Below are 5,000 nucleotides of genomic sequence, written 5' to 3'. Positions count from 1 at the left end.
AGAGAGTTGTTCTTATTTATGGGATTGCCGGTACGCCTCCGACAAAACGAGCCGGAGAATGGGATGAGTCAAGTCAGAAACATATTTGAGGCACAATTACTGGTAAGTGAAGTGGGTTGGTTCGGTAATGAGCTTCAATCAGATACGATTCCGGGACACATACCATTATGGCCGGTGAAGCAACTGGCTCAATTACTCAATTAAATGCTAACGTTTGCCATTTTCCAACATAAAGAGAATGACTGCACTGCTTTCAGTGTCTACAAACTGTGATAAGATCGATTGATCGCTTCATCATGAGCTCAACTGTTGCACGGTGTTCGAATCATGGTTTCATTCTGCGGTGGTATAAAGGGGGAATCTGGCGCAAGCAACGATGTAAAGTTAATGGTTAAAAAAATGATGATGAAGAGACTTTATTGAAAAAAAAATGAACAACGTTCCATGGCAAAATCGTGCCTTCGAAAAGTAACGGAGAACGAAAGTAATGACAGAGAATTGCTTCGTAAGTTCATTCTTGCCCCTTCGACCTCGGCAATGCTTTAATGTGCAGCGACTCATGACCTGCATGCTCTTGATGCTCCTGAATGCTGTACGTTCGCAGTCGCAAGTTAGCCCGGGCACATCGAAGAAAAGACAGTGAATTGAATTTCAACAAACAGGATAACTCACCTCTCCTGCTGATAGTATAGTTGCTCCCTTTTTTTGGTGGCCGCGCATCGTTCGTCGCCGTTACACCGTACACCGAAAACCCATTCTTACCACGTTGGCCGCAAGGAAGTGCATGGAAGAAATTGAATTTGCAGCAAGTACCTACCAGGTTCCGCGAAGTGTAACACCCCTTGAGAGAGAGAGAGAGTTACATTCAGGTCGAACCAGATCGGACAATCGAGCAGCCCCCTCCGGGCTAAGCTCCTCGCGGCAACATTTTATCTCCCAACCCAATCTGGGGACCAGCAACACGGGGGGGGGGGGGGGGGGAGTTGTGTCAAATTGAATCCGATGCTCGCAAAAAGGACGTGCGGGAGTACGCTCTGTGAGTTGTTTGTTGTTTGAGTTTTATTTTCCGAAGCTCCGTTGAGCGTAGGCAAGAGCGAGCGAAGGCCGCTGATTTGATCACCACAAACTTATTCGATTGCAAAGCACTTAGTTAGCGGTGTAACGGGCGAGCGTATTGGCCCTTCCCTTTCCTTAGAACGGGAGGCCATTGCCAGCTACCTGGCCACGGTCGAGGTCATCGCGTGTGGAAGATCAACGGTAAAGAACTTCACGGGTCATGAGCGGTGAATGAGGTGCATATTCGCTTAGGAATGTAGTTTAATAAAATATTAATTTTAACCAAAAACGGGAAGGAAAGGGAAGGGCATCTTTTCTCCATTGATCTCACGACACGCGAAAAAAAAAAGGGATCCAAAACCCCCCTGGAATCCTGGCTGCTTTGTTTCACTTCTTCTTAATCCAACATCAAGGATGAACAAAGTGCCAGGTGTGTATCCTGGGGTGAGGTAAAGGTGCACTTGTTTGCAGAGTGCAAAACAATGAAGTTGTTTCCGAAGAACTCAAACAACACTCCTCGCCGCCGCGCCTCGTTTCACCTTTATCAAACTCGAGCACGAGGAGCTGGAGTTCACTTCTCCTCCACGTGGTCGTCGGATGCTGCGTCGGATTCGGATGAGTTCGTGTCCTGGAAGAGGAGAAGATGTTTATGCCATCCCTCCAATGGGCTTCGGTTTGCCGGTAGCATTTCTCCCAACAAACCGACAGGACGAACCGAAACCGAAACCGAACGAACGAACCACAGCACACAATCGGTTCCGAACGGAACGGGGATGCTTCGACGAAGATTGTGAGCCAAAACGGTGCGACCGGGAGACGAATCGCGATCGCGCGAACCGAGGATGGCCGTGTCCTCGGAGTGTCGGAGGTGATGTTGGTAAATAGCTATGCAGCTCGGAATGCCTTCAGTCGTCTCGCATCGCCCGTCGACGTCGGGAACCGTTTTGTGAGCCCCTCTTTGGCGTGTTCGACCACGCGATCCGGTTATCGGTGGTACTTTCGATGATAGTCCGTTGGCGAGCATTCTCACGTGGTTCCAGCATCGGTAGCAGAGTTGAAGCAGAGGATTCCTGCTTAAAGGTAGTGTGATTGTGTGGTGTGGTTGCTGCATCAGGTGCATAATCAGTGACGTTATGTGCCCGGGTTCGGTGCGTTCCCACCATGACAGTGCCCATTACCAGTGATTGGTGCACCGGAGATTGCGCGCGCGAGTTCCACGACACGACGCGCCGAGATGCAACAAAAAGCGATGCATTTTCACGCGGTCTCCTTTCCACATTTCACCCGGCCAGCTATTTGTTCGCCGTTTGTTGATAAATGGGCAATGACGCTGCTCCGGTTGTTCTTCGTTGCATGAGGACGAAGGATGATGATGATGATGACGGTGTGATTTGTAGCGACCGGTGGCTTTTAACTTCTGTTGGTGCATTTTAGCATTTCGCGTGTGTCTCCGTGTGTTCGCCACTTTCGTGGGCCATTTTTTTTCTGCTTCCTACATTTGCATTCTCTCTCTCTGTCTTCTATCTTTGTTTATTCTGTTTTCATTCGTACCATTCGTTTCAGTTTGGTTCGTTTTTATATGTTTTTGTGTTTTTGTGAATTCTTCCCTTTGTTCCGAGTTCCATTTTCTCTCGATGTGTGTTTTTTTTCTGTCTGTCTAGATGCACTTTTTGTTCGATTTACCACTTCGCTGTTCACCGTTTTTGCGGGGTGGAAAGTTTGAACCATTTCTCACGCGAAAAAAGGTCAACCGATCGCGGGAATGCCACTGTTGCAGAAGCGTTTTCGTCGCTGAACGATCGAGCAAGCTTCAACCGTGGAGTTGAATGCAAAAAAACAGAAAGTTGACCACCGCGCCATACCGCGAATGCATCGCGATGAAACACAGAGGAACCCGACAAAAACACCGATTTTGTGAGAGTATTTGTGCGCGTGCGATACTATCAGTGGCGTGGCCGCGTGTCAAACGGAGTGTCTCGAAGTTCCGATAGACACTATGGGCGGGCGGAATGGAATATAGCATTAAGCAAACCGGAATGGACGCAAAGGAAGGAAGGAACGAACCACTCCGCTCATAATTGTTTTCCGAAACGATACAGTCCGGCCGGTCGGCCCGGTTAGAGGTGGTACGGTCAAGCGGAGTAAAGTTTCAGTTTTGTTTTGTACAGTTGCATTCCCGGCTTTTCATTATTCCATTTGTTTTTTTGTTGTTGGTCCAAACGGCTGAGTCTGGCACGGAAACGGCGCTCAAATGCACAACTAATGGAACTGCATGCAAATGCACCGGTGCGCGGGGGCTAGATGCTTCATGTTCGTTGTCTCTTTTTTCAGTAACGTGTACTGATTTCGTTCTGTTGCATTCCGCCATTGAACAATGTTTTGTGTGTCTCTGGATAGTCCGGTTCTCGTTGCGGTGAAAAGATGCGTTCTGGCGAAATGATGAGTCGTTAGTCATGTGTATTTATCGTTCTAGTTAAAGAGTGTGACAAAGGAAATGATCATACAATTTGCTGTGTAGTTCTTTGTTGGTGTTTACGAATCAAAAGTGACCGGTGCATCATAAACAACTCAGCGTGATTGTATTGGATTGTGGTAAAGGTTAAACAAAACTAAACAGGGATTTTTTTTGGGGGTTCCAGAACATCTAGCTACCAAGTCAGTAGATTTTTCAGTAAGTATTTAACCGGTCAGATATCGGATTGTTATTCTATTGTTTTTGCTCACCATATTTTGTAATAGTTCGCAGCTCGATAAGCTCGCATACTAGAAATAAAAACCCTAAGAGCTTGGTTTAGGGTCCTTAATAATGATTCTCTAATGTAAAATATCTATAAAGTATTTGCAAAAAGGCAGATGAGGTAATCAAACAAGAGGTTTAAATAAAGCTCAGTAAAACACATTCATTAAAAGTGCATAACCATAGCATAAAAGCAAACCAAACACGCATCAACACCGACAACAACTCCAAAACTAACGAATCGTCAGTTTCCGATTCCATATAATGAATCCAACACCAAAAATCCGCTTCGCACTCTTCCATCTGTCCAGGGCAGCGCAGCCCTTTCGGAAGCAAAAACAAAAAAGCCTTTTTCAATCAACAATTACCTGGTGCGCACATACAAACACCGGACTTCTCGCTAGGCCACACATCCCCCCTTGCCCCGGGGATCCAATGCGTTGCTAGACAATTAAATAGAATTTGTTTGCACTTCGTTGCCGGCCAGTTGTTGACTCAGTTATTAGCGGTGGTAAAAGCAAATATTTCCGATTATTATTCAAATACGCTAACATCGTTCGCCATTTATTGGTCGCTCGCGATTGCCCGCTTGACCCGGTGGCCATTGGGTCTGTCTGGTTTGCCGAAATCGCCGAACTTCGAGCGCAATCTGGGTGGGCTACCTCCCTCCCGCTTCGCAGAATGGAACGCCAGGATACCAATACGCCCTGCGGCCATCACGGGATTGTGCTACGATGCTTTCCGATGATTCGATGAATCGAGTTGGATCGTTCCCTTTTTTTTCGTTTTTCGGCAAACGGTCACCGCATCCCAACCGCGTGGGTTGCACCAACGCTTCCCAATGCCGCGTTGCGGTACCGCGTGGGTAGCAAACAGCCCACCGGGTGTTTTGTTCCGTACCACGAATGTCTGCATCGCGTTACATGATGATCGAAACGGATGGAACCAAACCCACTGGCCAGCAACGGGGGGAAGATTTTATTGTTTTATCTCTCCTCAATTATGGAAATAAATGTAAATAAAAGTTGAACAAAAAGCCGCAGCCTAACGGTGGTGATGGTGATGGTGGACTGCAACGTGCCACTATTACACCGGAATGCCCCTCCCGGCTGGGCTGGTAGTCCCGAAATTGCAGCCACCGAACAGCCGAAAAATCAAAAGCTCCCAATACTGGCCGCGGGGGATTGTTATGTGAGTTGGCGAGAGT

At 47.4% G+C, this 5,000-nt stretch overlaps 1 protein-coding gene across 3 annotated transcripts in view; it reads left to right on the top strand.

Moving 5' to 3' along the window:
• LOC126574596 (lachesin) overlaps positions 1–5,000 on the top strand; it is a 58,168-nt gene that overhangs the window by 35,831 nt on the left and 17,337 nt on the right. Inside the window, exons 1-2 of one of the 3 annotated variants that reach the window (XM_050234875.1) lie at positions 1,993–2,136; positions 3,530–3,727. The exons of 1 other annotated variant lie outside the window; for it this stretch is intronic. The gene's annotated coding sequence lies outside the window, so the exon portion shown is untranslated. Of the gene's footprint in view, positions 1–1,992; positions 2,137–3,529; positions 3,728–5,000 lie in introns of those variants that run through there. One more of the 3 variants, XM_050234876.1, reaches the window with a different exon arrangement.

This window comes from Anopheles aquasalis, chromosome 3 (genome assembly GCF_943734665.1).
Source record: "Anopheles aquasalis chromosome 3, idAnoAquaMG_Q_19, whole genome shotgun sequence".
Taxonomy (NCBI): domain Eukaryota; kingdom Metazoa; phylum Arthropoda; class Insecta; order Diptera; family Culicidae; genus Anopheles; species Anopheles aquasalis.
The sequence above is the reverse complement of the archived record's forward strand: the minus strand, read 5'-3'. Positions and strand labels throughout refer to the sequence as shown.